Source organism: Terrapene carolina, unplaced genomic scaffold, assembly GCF_002925995.2.
Source record: "Terrapene carolina triunguis isolate 2854851 unplaced genomic scaffold, T_m_triunguis-2.0 Scaffold58, whole genome shotgun sequence".
Taxonomy (NCBI): domain Eukaryota; kingdom Metazoa; phylum Chordata; order Testudines; family Emydidae; genus Terrapene; species Terrapene triunguis.
Genome location: NW_020664409.1, coordinates 108107143 through 108130088, shown reverse-complemented (window position 1 = coordinate 108130088; position 22946 = coordinate 108107143). Strand labels below are relative to the sequence as shown.

At 44.9% G+C, this 22946-nt stretch overlaps 1 protein-coding gene across 6 annotated transcripts in view; it reads left to right on the top strand.

The window, feature by feature from the left end:
• Positions 1-22946, top strand: part of TSNARE1 (t-SNARE domain containing 1) — a 686859-nt gene that overhangs the window by 74544 nt on the left and 589369 nt on the right. For all 6 annotated transcript variants that reach the window (XM_026646872.1, XM_026646868.1, XM_026646856.1 and 3 more), the window contains exon 2: positions 2058-2130. The gene's annotated coding sequence lies outside the window, so the exon portion shown is untranslated. The remainder of the gene's footprint in view (positions 1-2057; positions 2131-22946) is intronic.

The window sequence follows — 22946 nt, the reverse complement described above, 5'->3', positions numbered from 1 at the left end:
GGATACTGATTAACTGAGGGAAGTGATAGACCTAATGCCCCATGAATGAGACAAGGCTAACCTGCTGACTAAACCCCATACTTCCAACTCTGTCTGGGTTAAATCCAGCTCTCAAGTTCTTTCTGAGAACACAGGTGATGACATTGAAATATTTCAAGAGAGACAGTAATTTGGGGCTGTAGTCTATGGCTGATGAATCACAGTACTCACAGAAGTGCCATCCAAAGTGTCAAAAATCACAATGGCTTGTCTGGGCCATCTCTGGAGTCCAGATCCAAAAACGGGGGTATGCATAAGATTCACTGGGTGACCATGGGAAACGTACCTCACTTTCTCCATCTGTAAAAGGGAGAGAATAGGACTTTCCAGTTAGAGCTGGCTGAACATTTTTCTATTGACTTTTTTGAAAATTCAGAAACTTTAAACTAGTTCCATCTACCTTGCTTCTAGTTTCTTCCTGAGGAGACTGCGATCCTGCCACCTCTCACATAGAACTCCTGGTCAGAGAGCGAGAGAGCGTGTTAGTGGGTGGGGTCGTGAACCGAGAGCGAAGAGAACCAAGTTCTATTTCTGACTCTGCGGCTGACCTACCGTGTGACTTTGGGCAGGTCCCTTCACTTCTCCTCGCTGTACCTCTGTTTTCCCTCCCGCTCTTTTTCTGGTTTGTCTATTGAGACTGAGATCTTATGGGGGCACGGATTGTCTCTTACCATGTGTCTACAAAGTATCTAGCACAGGTCTCAGTTGGGGCTTCTAAGCAGTGCTGTAATACAAATATTAATAATGATTAATAATAACGGGAGTTTTAGCTGAGTAACATCTGGTAGGGGAACTTACATAGTTCAGGTTTTAAGAGATCTCTTTGTGTGTGTGTGTGTGTGTGTGTGTGTGTGAGTTAATATAAATATAAGCTAGTGTGGTATTTACTACTGTAAAATTTAAAATGGAAAGAGCATTGGACTTGGGGAGGTTGATCAGTATATGGACCAGAATCACCAAAGATCTAGCAAAACACGAGGTATTTATGCTTCGGATTTGAATAAGTAAAGGACATTGCTATTCATTATTTATCAAACATAGGAATTGGGATAGTTATCACCTAAAGATTTTTCATTAGCATTTCTGATAACAGATCGATGGCTAACGGGCAAAGGCATTTATTCTTATTTTCCAATTAAATCCACTAAAAATAGTTCTTACCAGCTATTGCAAGGGACCGTGGTATGTTAAGGATCCTCTGTTTACTGATGCAAAAGGCCAACAACCGTAGTCCGTCTGCTTGAGGATAGAAGTGTTGGCAGCATGTAGCCGTAGCACGCTATTGCATCTCTCAGAAACTGGTCAGTACCTGGCTGATACGAGACCACAGCAGAATCTGGTGGGAGACCTTCCAAGTGGTTGACTAGATAGTGCCTTTCCTTCTCTATCAGCACCCCACTAAGGCATTAGTGGTTTTGTGGTGCTGGAGGTTCCATCGTTTGGATGAGAGAGAACTGAAGTCCTGGTAAGGTGCCAAAAAACATTGGAAACTGGCCAGTACTTACAGTGGGAAACATCTGGGGCATGATCCAATGGGGCTATTCACATGCTTGAAGCTACACATGTTCTGAAGTGCTGCACCAGGGCCAGCATGCTCAGCACCTGGCAGGATTGAGGCCCTAAAGGAACCAGGCCGTTCCTTAAAAGTTATTGGTGGGAGTCGAGAAATCCCTTGAGTTTTGTCCCTCACCCCCCCCAATACATAAATACACCTGATAATCTGGAAGATTTCTAAGTCCCTCAACTCCTTCGTTTGTTTCCTCATCTTTAAAATGAGGATAACCCTCCACTACCTCAGAGAAGTTCTGATTAATGTGTGTAACATGTGGTGTAAGCGATAAGTGTTGCTTGGTTTTGTGCTCAGTCGTGATCTGCAGCCCAAAGTACATAAGCTGTTCCTGGAATCCAGAAGTCAAAGACATGGAGCAGCTGTGAAAGTATCTGTGTGTGAAAATAGGGAACGTGGCATATTCCCCTCCACTCCAACACCACTCAGCAATCTCTGTTTTTCATTCCAGATTGCACAGGATTCTTGTCTGACGGGGAGAACAGAATAAAAGCAACTCTACAGGACCTTGTTTCCAATATAAGGTAAGGGGGAAAAATCTTGTCTATGATTGGAGAGGTTGCTGTGAGTTGGGAGGTGGTGGAAGTCTTGGACACTGGTTGTACAGTCACGAACATCTTGCACATTTGGTCAGACCGGATGGGTTGTTTCTGGTTCTTCATCACGTATTTAGAGGCACAGCACTCTCTCTTTGGCTCAGGGTTTGCAAAATGGGGCTGTGTTCCATCAAAATATTAGGCTCTGAAACACGGTTTGTCCAAGCAGACGTTCTGTTCCCTGCAAGACTCCGCATAGGCTCCTGGTAATGTTATTTTAAAGATGTTAAGCTGTGTCTACACTAAGTGGCATTTCAAATCATGTTAGCTAATGTGATGAAAAAACCACCAGTTTACCCAGTCTGACCAGACTCTCAGCCATACTTGTTTCCCTCCCACTCCTGCATCCTTGCTGTCCCTACCACCTGACACAGCCCACCCCACCCCACAGGTCGCTGGCTAGCAGAAGTGGGTCAAATGCTGCACCCCTGCCTGCTGGTCCTTGTGGGGGTTCTGCCTGTAGGGCACGCATCTCATGGATCCTGCTTTAGTCCGCCCCAAAGTGCAGATGAGTCTTGTTCAGAGTGCATCTTAGTCTTGTCCCAGAGGTTGTCTTCTACAGGATGTGTTTCCATGTGCAGTTCCAAATGTTTTTTACACTAGCTGGCTGATCCCTTCTGCCCCAGAGCTAGCTGCATTTCATTGGTAACGCATGTCCATCGGCCAATGTTTTGAGATTCGGTTGCTTGAAGCTGAGCTCTGAAAGTCAGGTCACTCAAAGACAGACTTTGTGGGTGAACAATTTGGTTACCCCTGTGTGAAAAGTCTTGCCATTGGGCTGAAGTGTGATGTGAAATGGAAACTTACGTGTGAAGTGCTCTAAGAGCTGCCATGATTTATGGCCTGTGGCACTGCAGACGTGTCGACTTGCACTTGCCAGGTCCAGGCCACCCACGCTGGGTGTAGTTGAGGAGCCCCAGAGTGTTCAAACCACTCTCCTGGCACTGGAAGAGCGCGGGCGTGCTAAAGTTACCTCGCTGGGGCCTTGCCATCTGCTTCACCAGCACATTTCACAAGGAAAGCTCCATTCTTGGCCGAGGGAGGACAAGCAAAGATCCATTCAGTGTGTGCATAACTTTTCCTATAATCGCGGCTTTGTTCTCCCTTGCTTCCAGAATTCCTGCTCTTCAAGTTGTAGGAGGCAGCCATTGATTTACATAGCTGCCTTTTTCGTTAAGTAGCTTGGGCGTAGTAACTGTGTGTTTCAGTGTTAGATCCCATAGCTCCAGCATTGACGGGGGAGAGTAGGGTTTTGAATGGCTGTTTTTGCAGCCTGAATCCAGGCTTAACTTTAATGTAAATGATTTGTTCACTGCATGACCTGAGAGTTTGTGACTCTTTACCAGTCACACTGCTCTGCAGCTCTTGGTTTGCCTCCTGTGCCTTTCTTTGTTCCTTGGGAAGTGTCTGTGGGTTTGGGTTATTTGGGGTTTTTTTTTTAGGACTCTTACTCAGCTTGTGGGTGCCACTCTATTTTCTGCATCTTTACAGCAGGGGCATGGGAGCTGTAGACGGACTCCTGCTTTGATATCAGGAAAGTGGCACTGTTCTATATGAACACTAATGGGCATGGAGACTTCAGCTCCCTGGTCTTTTCAGGTGGGCGGGTCAGGGTAAGGGAAGCTTGCAGTGTTGTTGCCCCTCCTCTGTGGATAGAGAATTTCACTCTCCGGGGCTGTCCTCCTAGCACCAATTTTGCCTAAAAAACAAATGTAAAGATCTAGTGTTCTAAGGCCTCAGATCGCAGCCTGCCCCTGCAAGAGAGATTGTCAATGTACAAATCACTTTCCGTTTTGTTGTGTAACTAGCCACCCCTGAAAAACAAATTTCCCTGTGTGGGCTCTCCCGCTGGATTGGTAATTCTCCAGTGCTGACTTGTTTTGGTATAAAATTTCCTTTGCAGGCTGAGGATTGAAAACTAGGTCAGGCTGGAATGCGGCCTTGAGGAGTTGTAACTAACCCCTTTGCACTCGCTACAGACAAGCACATTGTGTTTAACATTGCAGACTTTTAGCAGTCAAGGGAATTAACCATTGGAGCAGTTTATCTAGGGATGTGCTGGAGCCTTCATCACTTGGAGTCTTTAAATCAGTATGCTGCAGCTGGACCAGACGTTACGGGCTTGATGCAGGAATCACTGGATGAAATTCCCTGGTCTGTGTTATATAGGAGGTCGGACTAGGTGATTGTAATGGTCCCTTCTGCCTTTACTTTCTATGCATCACGTCATCTGGGATTGGGCCGTGGTTTACCTACACTCAGCTGATGTGATGTTAAATGTGACAGCCCGTCTGCACAGACTGCAGTTCTGTATATCGTGTGCCCTGAGAGGGCTTGTTTACACATCCTGTTCTGTGCCCGTTTCCATGGTATCTGAGCACATTCTGATACTTGCTGCTCACACTGTGCCTCCCTGCTCCGTGCATTGCGGTGGAAGCCATGTTTAAGGTTCAGCCACCCACTCAGTGGGTCAAGGACACGAGGAATGCATACCGAAACTTGTGGGAGGTTGTTCGGGGGTGGGAGGGGAGATGCTTAAAGGCCGAGGGTCTTATCATCCATGGCTTTGCCTCTGCCCAGGGCTCTGCAGGGGGCAGCAGCCTGGATTTAGCATGGCCCTCAGTTGCAGCATGCCCCTGTGGTTTGAGACTGCGTCTCGACAACCCCTGCTGGGAGGTTTACCTGCTGAAAACACCCTTCAGAGCAAAACTAAAGGTTCAGACTATAGACAGATGTCTCGTGGCACAGGGATTCTGAATATATCTAAATCTGAGTTGATGGTGTCCCTTTGAATCCTGCCTAATTCAGCTGGGTTTAGCTCGCCATACTAGTGACCGTGTGCAACCTGGGACTGACACAAAATGACCTCTTATAAAGCCAGATGAGTGTTAGACGGCTTTGCAGTGGGATCTGTAGCTTTTTTCCACACAGCTGCATTGTGTGATGCTAACCCTGCTCATAGACTTCAGGGGTTATTTTCTTCTTAACTTTGATACGTTGCCGATGGAACGATACAAGAATTAGGGGTCATCTAATGAAATGAATAGGCAGCAGGTTTAAAACAAACCAAAGGAAGTATTTCTTCACACAACACACAGTCATCCTGTGGAACTCTTTGCCAGGGGATGTTGTGAAGGCCAAGACTATAACAGGGTTAAAAAAAGAACTAGATAAACTCGTGGAGGATAGGTCTGTCAATGGCTGTTAGCCAGCATGGGCAGGAATGGTGTCCCTAGGCTCTGTTTGCCAGAAGCTGGGAACGGGCGACAGGGGACGGGTCGCTTGATGATTACCTGTTCTGTTCATTCCCCCTGGGCACTTGGCATTGGCCACTGTTGGAAGCCAGGATACTGGGCTAGATGGACCTTTGGTCTGACCCAGTGTGGCCGTTCTTATGTTCTTGTTTAGGTTGTGTACTGGCTGCTCTTACCTCTTTTAGACTGAAGCATGCTGGCTCAGAGTTCATGTTTTACTGCAGCGTGCTCAAAATATTGCCCTCTCCCAGAGCGCGCTAAAGTAAATGAAAAATTAGAGACAACAGCCGTGCTCTGCATCCGACCTCATTGCAATGTGTTCCGTGTTAGTGCTTGTCATGGGGGGACATGCCATCTTTTTATTAAGATCCTCTGATCTTTGTGTGTGTTTGTGAATTAAGCCACTAACATTCACTGCTAGTGAGGTAGTATCAGAATCTCTCTTTTATAGATAGGACAACTAAGGAGTGGAAAGGTTTCTTGCCCCAAATCATACAGCAGCCCTGTGGCAGAACCCAAACTTCCTGACTCACAGTTTTAACCACCTGATCATTCCTGGCCAGTATATCCCCACTCTTCATGTTACTAGTTCCCTAGACAGTATTTCAAAAGCACTGTAGGATCGTTGGGTGCATGTTGGCGCTTGCCAATATTGCGTTCTTTACAATATTACTTGGGATTTTTTAAATTACAATTTTGATGCCACCAAATGGCCGAATTGTGTGTTGCCTGTTTCCCTCTGCTGTGCCTAGTTCCTGCGATGTGCGTCCCTGTGTTTTAAACGTGCATAATTGCAATTAAATAAAATAATCACCATCCCCCCCAGGAATAGAGTGGGACCATTCCTAACAAAAATGCCTGAAGAGCGAACCTTGTATGTAATGTTGACTCAATGGATTTGAATTTCCAGTTTGGTAGGACCTCTCTTCACTGTTCTAATTCTCTCTGGTCTTTAAGGAGATGTCTAAATTGTATCTCTCTTTTTAAAATATTTTCTCTCTTCATTCTTTGAAATAACCATCTGGAAACTGGAAAATGCCACGTAGTTCCTCACCAGCTTGGATGTCTCGCTTTCTCATTTGGGTAACGTTATTTTAGACTTCCCGCTGTTTCTGGCAGAGCTCAAAATTAATGTGGCTTAAAAACTTGTTCGAGTATAAGCTTTGATGCCTCAACTCTGGGAAGTCGTGTAACTGCTGTTGAAGCAGCAGCAGAGGGTGCAGGAGAGCACCGATGTGCCTGCCTCAGTGTGCTGAATGAGATTATCTCCGCAACATTGGAGGTAAAATCTAAAGGAGCTGGTCATCGTGTTCGCTGGTGTGATTCGTTGGTCTGTAGCAAACACCAACTGGTATCCCATCCTGTGCTTTGTCTGCTAGGAGATTGATCCATAAAGCATTCAAGATAATTTTCTGCTGTGTTATTAGTGACTCGGAAACAGGTAATGCCGTATTTGACATAGAGTGCCGCTCCCCCTCCCCTTTTGCCCACTCAGTCCTTCCTGAATAGGTTATAACCATTGATTGTAACATTCCATTCATGCACATCCTCCCACTGCATTCCAGTAATACCAACTAGATTGAATTTATGCTCATAAATGATTAATTCCAATTCCTCTTGTTTATTACCTGGGCTCCTAGCAGTGATGTATAGGCAATTAAAGAATTACTTCTCTTTGTGACTTTTGGTTTGTTGATTAGTTTTTTTTCTCAACATCTCGATTTTTGTATATTATAAATAAGTTCTCATTTGTTCCCTCTTTTTACCCTCTGCTTTTGTTATTAGTTTAACACACTCCTGATTGCTCTAGGCCTGCCTCCCGCAAGGAGATTGCCTCCCCCTCAGTAGAAGGGGAACCACTCCAAACTGTACAGCCCTCTCTCCCGATAGAAGATGGACCAATGTTTCACAAAAGCCACACCTTCTGCCCTACACCACTTACCTAGTCAGCGGTTCGCTTCCAGAAGCTTCTGTCTCCCTTTGCTCGTGGGACAGGAAGGATCTCCAAGAAGATCGCTTGGACATTCTTCTTCTCCAGCACGCTTCTGAGTTCCCTGAAGTCATCTATTAGCTTGGAGAGACACTTCTCTTGTTATATATCCCTGTCTGTGGGAAAAGACGGGTGCTGAGGGAAGGGAGCATTTGTTTTGATGAATGGCAAGGGGCATACAGGACAACTGAAAGCTGCGATTGCTAAGAGCAAACCTTGGATGTCTTTTTCTAAACGATCTAGTCAAACTCATCCAAACGTTGTGGGGGGAATCACTAGATGAAATGCTATGGACTGTGCCATGCAGGTGGTTGGGCCAGATTGTAATGGTTTCTTGTGGCCTTGAAAACATCTGACTCTGTGAAAACATGTCCCCTCCCCAGCCTTCTCCTGCTGTGCCGTGGTCTACTACTCCACTATGGACTTGCTGTGGTGTCTGTGCTTGGTAGGCACAGGAACCTTTTCTCCATTGTCCCACCCCTCCCCTGCCTTCTCCAAGTCTGGATACTTGGGATTGAGGGAGAGGAATTAGCCCTATGTCAATTGCTTTTAATGTGTCTGTATTTTTTGGTGTTGGAATTGGACTAAATATTCAGGGTTTAAAAATAAAATTAAATAAAAAGTCCAGGTTTTTCCATTGCCTGGTGTGGAATCCTCTCTTCTGGGTCTTAAAGCCACAGTCGATGTACGGTGACCTAACTCATAATTTTCTCCACGGTGGGAATTACCATGTGAAATTCTCTGGCCTCTGGTACGCAGGAGGGATAGCTCAGTGGTTTGAGCATTGGCCTGCTAAACCCAGGTTTGTGAGTTCAATCCTTGAGAGGGATTTGGGGCAAAATATTGGTCCTGCTAGTGAAGGCAGGGGACTGGACTCGATGACCTTTCAAGGTCCCTTCCAGTTCTATCTCCATATTAAAAAAAAAAAAAAGGGAGGAGGGCAGACTGGATAATCTTAATGCTGCCTTAAAATCTATGAATCTTCTTGTGAGTTGCACATGACCGTGGCAGGAGAGATGTTATTAGCAGTGCTGTGTGGAGCAGACAGTTCTCAGATCAAAATATGCTCATCTATGCTATCTGCATGCCCAGGCTCAGTTTTTCCTCCTCCGTAATCTTTGGCTATCATGTGTTTTGGAGGCTTCCCTTAGACAAGGGCAGGTCTCTGAGCAATCTTCGGAGGGCAGCCGCGTTCCTATCAGCTGGTGCATCAAGCTCTTGTGAGGATTTCTGTAAGGGAGGCTGATCCCTCAGACACACCTGTTAACGCAGTGTGGGAAGGAGAGGCTTTGGGTTGCTTTAAGGATGTGAAAGGCTGAATTGATTAGTAGCTGAATAGGTAGCAGCCCATGAACCTGATTGCCTGCAAAGCTGGGATCACTATAGAAACGAAATGAGAATTCCCCTTCTCTTTTTGAGTTTACTGTCCTACAGGAGAGAAATCGGGGTGCGATAGTGATGTAGTCAGAGTGTTGAGTTGTGGATCACAGGGTTGCATATCTTAGTGCAGTTCTAGCATAGAATTTAATGGTGGTTGCAGATCGCAGCAGCGGAGCCAAGAGACCGTAAACCATATTTGAGGGTCCCACACAAATGGTAACCAGAACCCAAAGGATATTTCCCATTAGCATCTAACAAGACAGGAAAGTGTGATGTAATAAGAGCGATTACAATCCCATTTTAAAAGAAGGTAAATCCAACCTTTCCTTTAGTAATTGCTTTTTAAAAAAAAAAATCAAAATTTCAGTGCAAATTGAGACGTTTTGATGGAATGTTCCTAATTTCACCTTTCAGCTGGCTCCATTCTGCAGTGAGAAAATAGCTTTTAAAAAGTCAGGTGACTTAAATACAATGAGAAGGCTGGGTGATTAAATGGTAGCTGTTAGTGAGAGACACAAGCACCATTTGCAGCTAGAAGTAGTGAATCAGTGAGTGATGGTTATTTCTCAGAGGGGTGTTGCAAATTCATCTCTATGACAACTGCTATTTGTATTTGCTCATAACTGCCCCGGCTCCTGCTTGGGGATTAAAACTATCCAGGGTGGAAGCGAGTTCTTTAGGAAGCTTGGGCAAAATTCATGAACTGTTTGAATTAGGAAGAAATTTACTTTGCCCATTTGTTATTTGTATACAAACTGTTGAATAGTCCACTTCCGACCCCCACCCCAAATGGGCTGAGGTTTAAAATTATTATTTTTTCTATTGTGGTTGCAACCAGATGTCCCAGATGGGATCTGGGCATCTTTGTATTAGGCATTGTACGAACACAGAATAAACTTCACATGTGACTAGTTCTCAATGAGGAGGAGTTGCTTGGTAAGTTATAACCTGGGACAGGGGGAGGGTGAAAATAATTTTAAAAGCCTGTTAGGCAACAACTTAACTAAAAAGCCTATGGCATTAAAGAATCTTTTTCTTTCCATCATTTAGAACAAACCTGTTGTCAAGCTCTAGGCATTTTTACAATAAAAACAGCATCGTGCATCAGCCACAGCTAAGTTAACAAAGGTGAACAAAAAACCTCCCTTGCCAAACAAGAACCTGCAGCTGCAGGCTTTGTTTATGAAGAGGATTGAATGTAAAAATCTTCTGGGATGTGCCAAACAACCCCAGAGTGCCAGCTAGGGAAGGGGGGATTGTTTTTATTCTCTTTCTGCCGCTTAAACTAAAACAGGGAGTGTGCGAATGTGTGTGTGTGTGTGTATGTATGTATGTATGTATAATAAAAATGGTAATGCAGCATTGAGGCTGAACATTTGCATGTCACACAAAATAGTCAGGAAAACTTAATTTGAGGTTCCAGTCGCCAGGCTTACCTGGCTATGTGAATATAAGTAATAATGTAGACTACAGGTTAGACCATTAAATGCCTGATCCTACAAGGTGCTAACTGTCCTCAGCTCCCACTGAAACCAGCTCTGCCGGAGGACGTGCAGCACCTCACAGAATCAGGCACTTGGTTTTTGGGAATCTAACTTGAGATAACAGATCTGATTTTCTTTAGCTCCCTTTCACTGCAGGAGGAGCTCTGAGTGTTCAGCACCTCTGCAAATCAGACACCAGCTATCTCAAGTTGGTCACCGAAAAATAATAGCCCTAATTATCTAACTTAATATGAGCTATGTGCAGTGCAACCTTGCGTAGGAACCTTTTCATTTCCTGGATCAGTGCTCAAGCTTGCTTTCTTATTAATGCACGTGTTGCATTTTATATATATGCAGCTGTTGAAGGCTCCAGGCCTGCAGTCTGCTGCATGGTGGGACCTCATTGACTTGACTGGGACTTCACCCAATGGTGTGTGGAGCGACTTGCAGAGTTGGGGGCACACATATTGTGACTGTTCACTGTAGCTTCTGTTAAGGAAGGAGACATTTTTGAGCCTGAACTATATGGCAGTCCTCATACTTCTTAAAAACCTATTCTGCTGGTAAAGGTCATCATAAGATGACAGACAAATATCTCTCCCCCTCCGAACTTTCCCCAGTAAAGGCACTGTGTGCAAGGGAAGGAGCCATGGAACAGGATTTCCCCCAGTTTGCCCTGAGAATCTCCATCCACTCGCCCAGTAGTGACCTTCTTTCTGTCCCATCACGGTGTCCCACCACGGTTGGTCCAGGAGCTTCGCCTCTGCAGTGCATGTTTCCTGGAACAGCCTTTCTGTATCTCCCTGCCTCACTGGCTCCGCATCTTTTTCCAACTACCATCTGAAAGTGTCTCTCTTCTCCTCTGCCCTTGCCTCCATAAATAATAGCAGAGGGAAGAGGGAAATTAACTCAGAGAAGCTTTTTGATAGTTTGTATGTCAGACACTATATAAACTAGTTATATTGGATTGCATTGCTCTCCACTTCAGTGCAGCCATTGATTGCTCACTGGCTCTCGGCCCATTAGTGCCGTTCGGTATTTCTCTTTCCTTCAGACAGCACTTTTTCTTTTCTTCCTAGTTAATGAAATCTGAGGAGCGCTGCGCTCAAACCCCGTCTTCAGCCAGTTCTCTTCTCCCTGATCCTCCCTCTGTTTCCGGAGTAGCTTTCGTCTCTTATTCCTGCCACCTCCTGGTCGACACGTCAGATAATTCACAGAGTAGTTCGGTTGTCCTGCCGGTTGGCAAAGGTCATTGCTCGCTGAACGCTTTGGTCATAGGACCATTGTTTGTTATATGTGTTACAGTAGATAGAACAAAACATGTAGGGATTGGCCAAAGGATGACAAAGAGGGGAGGTCATGGTAGGCGAGCAAATATTCAAAGGATGCAAAGCCCTAGGTTTCAGAGGAATCCATTAGGGTGGGATAGGAAAGAGGGTTATAGCAAGGAGAAATGGGATAAAACTGAGCAAAAGAATACTTGAGGCTGAACATCAGGAAAGCCTACTTAAGAGAAATGGCTGTTAGACTGGAGAAGTTTCCTAAAGAACATGATGGAAGCACCGTCGCTTTGATGGTATATGACTAGCTTGGACAAAATATTAGAAAAAACAAGCGGAACAGTGTGGTACTGACAGGGGTAGGTGGATGAACTGATCTGATTGTTCTCCTCCTCCCCCATCGCTTAATTTCTTTGATTAGAGGCTCCAATGTAGCTCGGTGCCATATACACCCACTGTCATTGTGTATGTAATGCCGTAGGAAAAAAATGCTTGGCTGGCTACGGTGATGATTGCTCTAGATGTGTCTATCAATAACACAGGCAAAATGCCAGCCCTGAAGAGTTTGTAAACTAAATTAGGCAGGTAATGACCTGGGATGAAAGAGGAAGGGAAACAACTAAAACAAGGGTAGGTTAGAGAGTTATTTATAAGTAAATCAGGTCATTTAGTTTGTTGTCTAATTATAAGGGAACCATACAAGAGAAAGTTAGATTGAGATCAGAGGAGTTGGCTCATGAAATTGGGGGGATAAACAATTCTCTCTCTAAAAAATTGAGCACATTTTGGAATTGCTTTGCAGAGTGGAACTGCTCCTTAACAATTATAGGACCAGAAATGGATAAAGCTTCTATTTTTTCATAATTAATCTCGAAGCCTGAATGGCTTTCCAAATCTGTCACACAATTAAATCAAATTTGGCAATGCTATAATAGGGTTTGTTAAGTGTCAAGTGGTTTCACCTGAGTATTATTCTGTGTTCTTTGCCACAAACATTGATCTCTGTTTAGCTCTTTACTTGTATTATAAACTGAACAGGAATTCTTTCTTGTACCTGCTCCTGCTTTTGTCGAAAGAATTAAAAAATACACACAACGCAGCTTTGCTTTATTTTTATCTGGAGCCTGGAATAATAAGTGGTGTTGCTGGCCAGGAGAGAGATGCATGGGCACAAACTTACGCTGGAGTGGAAGCATGCATATTCTTTTGCCTGGTTCTAGTCAGTAGAGTTCCTCATTTCCCTGAGCACAACATATTTGTTGAAATTACAACACCTATGAAAACCTGACCACATGCGAGATAGTGTAGCTTTGTATCTGTTTTTCTTTTATGATCATTAATGTGACTCGTAACTTTGTTCCCATTTCTAGCTGTAGAAATATTTTGCTTTGGATTTAAAAAATAAACATGAAAACACTAAATTGATGGGTTTGATGTAAGGCTAAAGAAAACAGATCCATTCGTTTTTAAACCCTCTAGAGACAAAACAAGTCTTAAAGCTATGAGGAGGAGGAGGGGAGAATAGGGTTTTTAGATACTTCATAGCTTTGCTGGTTGGTCTTATTGGCTCATTCCTGACTAAAGCCAGGCCTGTCTGTTTCTCGCCCCCTGTTGTCTCATTTCGTCTCATCCACTATAACTGCAGTATGCAAATAGTTGAGTAAGGGAAGGATGATTTGCATTCCCACTACACAATCATGAGTTATTCATAGTTAGCAATGGATGAAATGCCGGGTAAAGGAGGAGGAATGGAGATGATGAGAGAGAGAGGTGATAAAAGAGACATTTGACTTCCAAGACAGCACACTAAGCAATACGATTTCACAGATCAAATATAGGTCAGGACCATTCTAGACCCTGTCGCAGCTGGTGGGTTTTGTTACAGTTTCCAAAGTAATATCTCTCTTCAAACATATGAGACATCGGCTAGCATCCTCGATGCCTCACAATTAGGGTTCACACCAGGGATCTGACCAGAGATGGCTCTAGCAGCACTAAAACAGTGACGTCTTTGTGGTCATGAACACAGATAACTCCAAGCTTGTACTGCTGGGCTTCTCTGCAGCCTTTGACACAGTGGACCACAGTGTATCACAAACACGTTTACATGACACAGCAGGAGTAGAAGGCCCAGCAGTACAGTGGCACTCAGTCCTTTCTGGCAGAACTCTTGAGTGGTGATGGGTAACTGCCCTTCCTCTCCAGGGGTGCTCCCCTGGTGGGATCCTTCCTATCCCCAGTTCTCTTTAGTATCAACATAAGACCACTGGGAGAAATAGTGAGACGCCCTGGGCTCAGCTGCCAGCAGGATGCTGATTGAATTCACTATCTACCTGAACTGATGCAACCACCACCACCACAACTAGAACATCAGAATGCCTACAGGATGACGAGCAAGCGGAACACAGGCATGACTGCAGTGATGCTGGTTGGAAAGGGGAAATACATTGATGAGTTGGCCATGACGTTGTCTCCACCTCCCATTGAAGGCTCACAGCCCCTGTTTGTCAAAGTGGTCAAAGCTTTGGGGTCTTGCCTGACTCATAAGAACCCAAGAATAGCCAGACTGGGTCAGACCAAAGGTCCATCTAGCCCAGTATCCTGTCTTCAGACAGTGGCCATTGCCAGGTGCCCCAGAGGGAATGAACAGAACAGGTAATGATCAAGTGATCCATCCCCTGTCTCCCATTCCCAGCTTCTGGCAAACAGAGGCTAGGGACACTCACTAAGCTTGGATGACAAGGTAGCATCTGTTTCCCAAAATGCCTTTTTACCTCCAGCGTGCTAGGAAACTCCCAGATGAAGACCTGCCCACAGTGATTCCGGCATTCGTCACCTCCAGGCTGAATTACTGTAACTCGTCTCTGAGGCTGAATGTGCAGACGATTCACAGGCTCCAGATGGTACAGAATGTGGTTTCCCGCCTTCTTGTTGGCTCAGGCTGCCATGAGCATACCTGGCCCATGCTCAAATCCCTCCACTGCCTCCCAATCAGCTTCCGATGCGGGTTTAAGGCCTTGGTCCTAATCTTCGGAGCAATTAAATGGATCAAGCCACAACTACATCAAAGATTGAATTTTGATCTATGAACTACAGTGACAGCTGTTCTCCTTTGGGGCAGTGCAGATCACTAAGCCCAGCACGAAGCATGTGAGAGTTGAGCAGAGTATTCTCAGTCAAGGGAATCCAGCTATGGAACAATCTTCTAGAGGAGATCAGGAGAACCCAGCCATAGGAAACACTGCAAGCCCTTCTTCCTCTTTAAGAAAGCCTTTCCACTATCAATGATGCACAAACCATGAACACCCCCTGCCATTCCCCCCTGCTCCCTATCCTGAACAGAGTTTTGACACCGAAAAGGGAGATATGCCAGAGACTCATGAAGTTGATAGGGACTTTGCTATTGGTTTTATGTGGTAGGTGCACAAATGCCATGGTGAAGAAGTGAGGTTCTTACCCACGAAAGCTTATGCTCCCAATACTTCTGTTAGTCTTAAAGGTGCCACAGGACCCTCTGTTGCTTTTTATGGTGATAGATGGCAGTATAGAACCCTACATAGATAGATAAGATAGTTATTGGACTATGCCAGGTCCAGTAGGTAGGAATGAGCCATCCACCCTCCTGCCCCTGCATTCGTCCTGCAAAACTCATCTTGGGATCTGAGAGTTAAATTGGGTTCTTCAAAGGGCGTGTCTTCACCACTGAGTTAGCTGTTGCCCCTAACGCATGTTCCATCCACATACAAAACGCTTTAACTTGAGTGCGTGGCGGTGCTTGAACTCAAGCTGGCCAATCCGTCAGGGTATAGGCTCTAGTTCGAGTTAGCACAACTCCTCAGCTGCTGACACAACCACTCTGTGTAACTTCAGTGGTGTCGCACAGTGCAACTGCTCTCACTTGAGCTTGGCCTAACTCGAGGTAATTCGACTGTCGATGATTTGTTAGCTCTGCAATGAAGGGATAGCCCAAGGATTTTGGTAGGGCAGATTATTCTGTCAGATACACCTGTACAATCCTATTGTCTTCAAATTCTGTCACCAATTAAATGTTTGCAAACCCTATTGTTTTTGGGTGTAACAGTGGGCAGAATTGCGACTTGAATTTATTTAAGAATTCAGCTGCTGATACTGGAGTCAGAATAGAATCCAATTCACTCTCCCATTGCTGTCTTGATGTCTACAAATGAGCCCCCTCTAATGGAGCATTATAACTGCCGGTCCATCTTGCTGCAGTTGGAAGTGTTGTCCTTACCTCTGAGCAGAAAGCCTTCGGAGTCGAGCCTTCTGCAGCTTGCTTTCTGTTATGGGAGATGTGTTCCCGTTCACCCAGCTTTTTGGTTTGCCTCATGGCCATAAAGCTATTGCTTGTCGACTCAGGGTTCCTCTCTAAATGCTTTCCTGCAAAATAGCTCTCTGCCCTATATGTAAATGTAATGATTCTATTAGCATAGTCTGAAGATGCATATTAAACCAAACAGCCCTAATCCGTTTTTAAACATCACAGTTCATTACCAAGTCCATCCTTGCTGTGAGAGAACGCAGCCCTTAGCTGGTAGTGGATTAGGGTAGCTGTTCTGCATAAATACACTGGGTGAAATTTGAAATTTAAGTAACCCCTTAGCTGCTGGACATCAACGGCACCTCCCCTGCCACTGTATTCCATCGACTTGATCGCACATTCGGTGGATTGTTAAGACATACCTGCAACTTGTAGCAACTGTGGTGCTGCCTGGTCATATCTGGGACCTGTTCTTCCTTCTCCAGCTGTAGAGGAACCTCAGTCTGAGTGGGGGTTGGGGAACTGGGATGAAACAGGATGATCCTTCGAGTGGCAGTTCTGCAGCTTAGAGTGCAGCGCACAGAAGAGAGGAAAACATTCTGTGTGCAGAGGGAGGAGATGTGCGCTAGTTAAATAGTTGAAGGTGCGTGCTCCAATTCTCCACCTGGTTTTAAACTGATTGCTTGCTTGAGTCAGGAATGTCTGCCTCCTACACGTCTTGCCAGACACTGACTAGGTGCGTGATATTGTTTCTTTTCCCTTCCCTTCCACTCACATATCACGACTTGGCCACTGTCAGACTGTAAACAAATATTATAGCAATTACATAAAGAAAAACTCTTCTTAAAGAATGCTATTAAGCATTCAAAATCCAGTACTCAGAAGTTAGGAAATACCACTGAGTTGATAAGTTTCCTGATGGTGAGGTATCTTAAAATGCTTGTGCAGTTAGGATGTAATCCAAGTAATGTCGAGGGAGCCTAGAACATATGGATAAGATGTCCTTTTTATTGTTTGTATAAAACTCTACAAACACGTGAACCAGAGGTAGCATTGAAATACAGAGTTTGGGGGTGGTTTTGTGTTTCAGATCCACAAGTGAGTTCCCAAGGACAGCCCTCTGGTAAGAAGCTTTGCTCTCTGTGTCAGCCAACATTGATGTGATGGGATTTTTGCCTGTTCTTTGACCCTGCTTAGAGGCTCCAGGCTTCTTTTCAGCCTCTGGTTAGTAGGTGTCATTTCATAGAGCCATAGAAATGGAGGCCCTCGTAGGGACCTTGAGAGACCTGCACTAGGGTAGGACCAAGTAAACCTAGACCAGGGGTTCTCAAACTGGGGGTCGGGACCTCTCAGGGGATCGCAAGGTTATTACATGGGGTGATCGCGAGCTGTCAGCCTCCACCCCAAACTCTACTTTGCCTCCAGCATTTATACTGGTGTTAAATATATTAAAAAGTGTTTTTAATGTATAAGGCGGGGTCGCACTCAGAGGCTTGCTATGTGAAAGGGGTCACCAGTACAAAAGTTTGAGAGTCACTGACTTAGACCATCCATGACAGGTGTTTGTCTAACCTGTTCTTAAACCCCCCCAATGATAGGGATTTCACTACCTCCTTAGCTAACCTGTTCCAGTAAGTAACTATCCTTATATTTACAAAGTTTTCCTTAATATCAAACCTAAATCTCCCTTGCTGCAGATTAAGTTGATTACTCCTTGTCCTGATTTCAATGGACAATGGAGAACAATTGATTGCCTTCTGCTTTATAACAGCCCTTAATGTATTTGAAGACTGTTCAGAGATTCCGAGATTCCAAGGCAAGACAGGACCATTGTGATAATCTAGACCGGCCTTCTGGATAACTCAGGCAACAGAATTTATGCAAAATGATTCCTAGAGCATATCAAACATCCAAGCTTGATTTAAAAATTGCCCGTGATGGAGAATTTACTGCGACCCTTGGTAAATTATTTCAGTGGTTAATTACCCTCACTGTTAAAAATGTACACCTTATTTCCAATCCAAATTTCTCCATCTTCAACTTCTAGCCGCTGGATCATGTTACACCTTTCTCTACTAGATTGAAGAGTCCATTATTAAATATTTGCTCCCCATGTGGGTACTTATGGATTGTAAGTACTTCTTCACACAATACACAGTCAACCTGTGGAACTCGTTGCCAGGGGATGTTATGAAGGCCAAAACTATATGAGGGTTCAAAAATAATTAGATGACTTCATGGAGGATAGGTCCATCAATGGCTGTTAGCGAAGATGGTCAGGGATGCAACCCCATGCTTTGGGTGTCCCTAAGCCTCTGACTGACAAATGCTGGAACTGAACAATAAGGGGATGGATCTTTTGATAAATGCCCTTTTCTGTTCCTTTCCTTTGAAGCATCTGGCATTGGCCACCATTAGAAGACATTTCAGTAGTGGTTGCACTAGTGCCAATGAAAGAGGTAATATAACCTCTCTACCATAGCCACCGACTCTGTGGGTGCTCTGGGGCTGGAGCACCCATGGAAAAAAATAGTGGATGCTCAACACCCACTGGCAGCCCTGTGGGTCAGCACCTCCCCATCCTCCCCCACCCCAGCACTTCCTGTGCACCGGCAGCCCTGCCGATTGGCTCCTCCTTCTCCCTCCCAGCGCCTCCCGCCTGCTGCGATCAGCTGTTCCATGATGTGCAGGAGGCGCTCGGGGGGAGGGGAAGGAGCGGGAGGTGTGGCGGGGGCGGGAAGAGGTGGGGCGGGGTGGGGGCTTGGAGGAAGGGGTGGAGCAGGGGTGGAGCCTGGGGCGGTGTGGGGGTCGAGTACCCCCCCGGGATCTGAGTAAGTCAATGCCTATGCGCTCTACTCCTACTTGAGATTCTCCTGTTTATGCAACCAAGAATTGCATTAGCCCTTTTGGCCATGGCATCTCACTGGGAGCTCATGTTCAGCTGATTATCCCCTACGACCACCAAATCTTTTTCAGAGTCACTGCTTCCCAGCATAGAGTCCCTTATCTGGTATACATAGCATACATTCTTGGTTCCTAGATGTATACGTTTACTTTTAGTCGTATTAAAACACATATTGTTTGTTTCACCCAGCTTACCAAGCGATGTAGATCACTCTGTGTCAGTGACCTGTCCCTTTCATTATTTACCACTCTCCCGATTTTTGTGGTGTTTCCATTTTTTATCAGTCATGATTTTGTTTTCTTCCAGGTCATTGATAAAAATGTTAAATTGCGTAGGGCCAAGAACCGATCCCTGTGAACCCCAATGGAAACACCCATTCAGAATTGCATTTTGAGACCTGTTATCAGGTCCCCACTCAATCATCGTCTCTCAGTACTAAATATGCCCAGGTTTTTTAACCTTTCCTCACAGGTCAGGTATTCTAAACCTTTTGTCATTCTTGTTGTTCTCCTTTGGACTCTCTCCAATTTGTCCGAATCTTTCTTAAAGTGTGACACCCAGTGTGGGACCCAGTACTTTAGCTCTCACCACTGCCGAGCAGAGCGGAATACTTACCTCCCATGTCTTATCTACCACACTCCTTTTTATATACCACAGAAACATATTAACTCTTTTCTCAACTGCATCACGTTGTTGGCTCATATTCAATTTTTGATCCACTATAACCCCCAGATCCTTTTCAGCAGTACTACCGCCTTGCCAGTTATTCCCCATTTTTTTAATTGTGCATTTGATTTTTCCTTCCTAAGTGGCGTACTTTCCACTTGTCTTTATTGAATTTCATCTTGTTTGTTTCAGACCAGTTCTCTAATTTGTCAAGGTTGTTTTGAATTCTGTTCCTGTCCTCCAAAGTGCTTGCAACCCCTCCTAGCTTGATGTCATCTGGAAATGGGAATTGTTGACTCTGATTTTAATGCTGCCAGCTGGCAGGCTTACGTTATCAGTGTTTTGGTCCTTGTGGCTGCTGGCTTAAGTTTTAATTAGGGCACTTTGAGCTTCAGTAGGGGTGTCTCTTTTTTATTGTGTAATCTGAATACCGTAAATATCTGAAATGATCTCTTTGCTCTGGGGGTCTGGACGGGATCTCAGAATCACAGTCTGCATTGGAAGTTAATCATCGCTGACCCTTGACACAATCTGTGCACACCATTGTATGAATATTTGGAGGGTAAAATGTAACTGAAGAAACCACAGGTTACCACCCCAGCAAAGGGATGTCTGAACGGCTGGTCACTTCAGCAGTGCTGGTGAGGTCTCTTATTTAAGCTCTTGTGGGAGCACTTTGCAGGGCATTGACTCTGCGGTGGGTACCTGAGGCCTGCCATCATGGCTCTGGTCCTGCTTGTATGTTGTCATAACAAATTACAGCTACAGAAAACTTCCTCTGTCTCCCTGGATGTCGTTGAAGGGAAAGTACCTTGTTAAATATTCAAATTATAGTGATTTGAAGCTTGGTTAAAATGTTTTATTTTGAGATTGACATGCAACGCCTAGCCAGTGGGGTGAATTAAGGACAAAGAGACCCTGATGGGAACAGCAGTCAGACTTTCCCCCCGTGGTTTTTAATTTATTTTTTTAAAAATCTTGATCTTCACAGTTCTTACATCAGCCCTACTGGAAGCTTGGAACTAATTTTTCCTTATCCCATCAGTCTCATTCATGTTTTGGTTTGTCACCACAATTGACTGATCCCCTTTCCTTACCTCTGCTCCTCTCTTGTGCCAGTCCATCAGTGGGGCCCAGTTTGGAGCTTGGCCCCACAGGAGAATGGGGTTTCAAAACACTTGACAACGGTTAGGCAGCTGGTGTGCTGTGAACTCTGGTTGTACACGTGCTGGAATTGAGTCCCAGTGACACTGTGCTGCCTGTCTGTTGTATCTATCTGTTGTCTCATCTTTTGCTTGGACCAGAAGCTGTTTGTGGCATGCGCTGTGTGTGTGAGTGTGTGTGTGTGCACGCGTGCAGTGCACTGGAGACCTAATCCCTGACTGGGGCCTCTAGGTGCTACCATAATACAAATAAAAAACAATTTTCTGTGCCAAGTGTTTATATAGGATATGGCTCCTAAATCAAAGTTCTGATCTAAAGAGTGCACCTTGGTGCTGTTGACATCTGCTCACTGTGTGCCTGTCTACTAAGCTGAGGAAAGCCAGTTTTTATTGCACCCTGTCTACTGTAACTCCAAGGGAGTGAACGGGATTCTCTTCTGCCTATTGCACAGCATCATCAGCTCAGTTCCAGCTGTGGCTTCGTTTGCTGTTGGCTGTGATCTATGGGTACGGGAAGAGGAGCCTGATTTTCGGCTCTTGGGCTGAGCGGCAGTGAAATAGATGCATCGTGTTTCGACTTGCCAAAGGAGAGAATTTTAATATAGAAGTGAGGGAGGGACAAATTACTATGAAACAAGGATATGTCCTTTTTGCATTCAGTTTCCTGACCACGACTGCACTGAGCCTGGGAAAGCCAGAACTATTGCCCCAATTCAACAAAGTGTGTGTGTGTGTGTGTGTGTGTGTGTGTGTGTGTGTGTGTGTGTGTAAGTCCCATGGGACTTCAGCGTGTGCTTTAGGTTCTTTAATGATTCAGGGTCTGTTTGTCTTTGAAATTTCATCTCTCCCCTGCTTCTACTCCCCCTTGGACACCTTCACCCCCTATTTGAGTGGGCATCTCAAAGTTTCTTCTATTGGCCTTCTTTTTGAGTGCTGGACTCTGTATTTTGTTCATCTTCTTAAGTCAGGTTCCATCTTGGTTCTTAGGTGGGTAAGGCTGGGTTGGAGGTAAGGTTGCCGCCACCTTTTCCAGTTTGTCCTTTGTCCAGGACACACTCATTTACACACACTGTCATTTTGCTGGTCCCACATTATTTTGGTCCTGGGCATGGGATTTCCCATATAGACTTGGCAGAGTCTTGCTAAATTTGTGTTGGGTTGTGGCCCTACCTGGCTTATGCCAATAGTTTAATCCTTGCTGGATCCCATAGTAATTCCCAGTCCTGGGGATAAAATCCCAGAACAAAGACTCTGTGGTGGAGTAGATTCCTGGTTGAACAATGTGTGCAGAGTATGAATCCATGATGAAAGGAAATACAGTTTCCTTGGGTTACCTCTGACATAGGTAGCCCTGTTGTTGCTCCCACAAGGTCTGGAGGCGACCAAGCCTGTGTTTCTGGTGTGGTTTACCTGAGAATTTTGGATAGACCTGTCCTTGGGGACAAATGGCTGTTGCAATTCCTTTTGTGTAGGGAGATTTCTGAAGGAGAGTTCGGGGCACCATTCCATCACTGTGAGCATATTTCAGCCCACATACTCCTGGAGAAGAGGTTTGAAAGGGGCACTGGAGATACTGTATGTTCCTCGGCTGGGAGAGAATTCAGAATAACACAGGAAGCTGGTAATGCTTACCCTTGGCCATGTGTGAGTATTTTGAAAATAATATCTAATAGAACACCACACTATGCCACTCCAGCGAGATCATGCTCTACTTGTCCTAGAGAGATAGGAGTCTTTGGTTTTGGTTATAGGTTTTATGGTGGAGGAGACCTGTGAAAATGTCTGGGGTTTGCTGTGTAGAGAGGCTGAATATGCATGAGAAATGCTTCCCCCTGTGCTGGGTGGGAAAGAAAGCAGGGCTTAAGTTTGCTGAATTTGAGAAGTGTGCACACACTTGTGAATATCTGGCTCCCAATAACATGCTCTTGAATATTTTTCAGAGTTTATCTTTTGGTAATGTGTGTGTGAACTTCAAAAATACATTATTTGGCTTATAAACCTTAACTCTGGAATGGAGCATTTATATATGTAAAAAACCCACACGACCATACCACACCTGCTAACGTATGAAATCGATATACAGGGATATGTAGAAGGAAAACTAGTCATACAGTTTTAAATACCACTGAAATCCATGGGGCTAGGAGAGATTTTGGGGTAACAGGCTCCAGATTGATGGCTCTGGAATCTGAAATCCTCTTTCTATCTACAGAACAGGTTCAACATCGTCAATACTTTGTGGGAAAAATAGGGACAATTGGCATTTGCCATGGGAAAAATACTATTGTAGTAAAATGTTAGTACATCACTAAAGGAAATCCTGCCATTGAGTTTTTGCAGAAG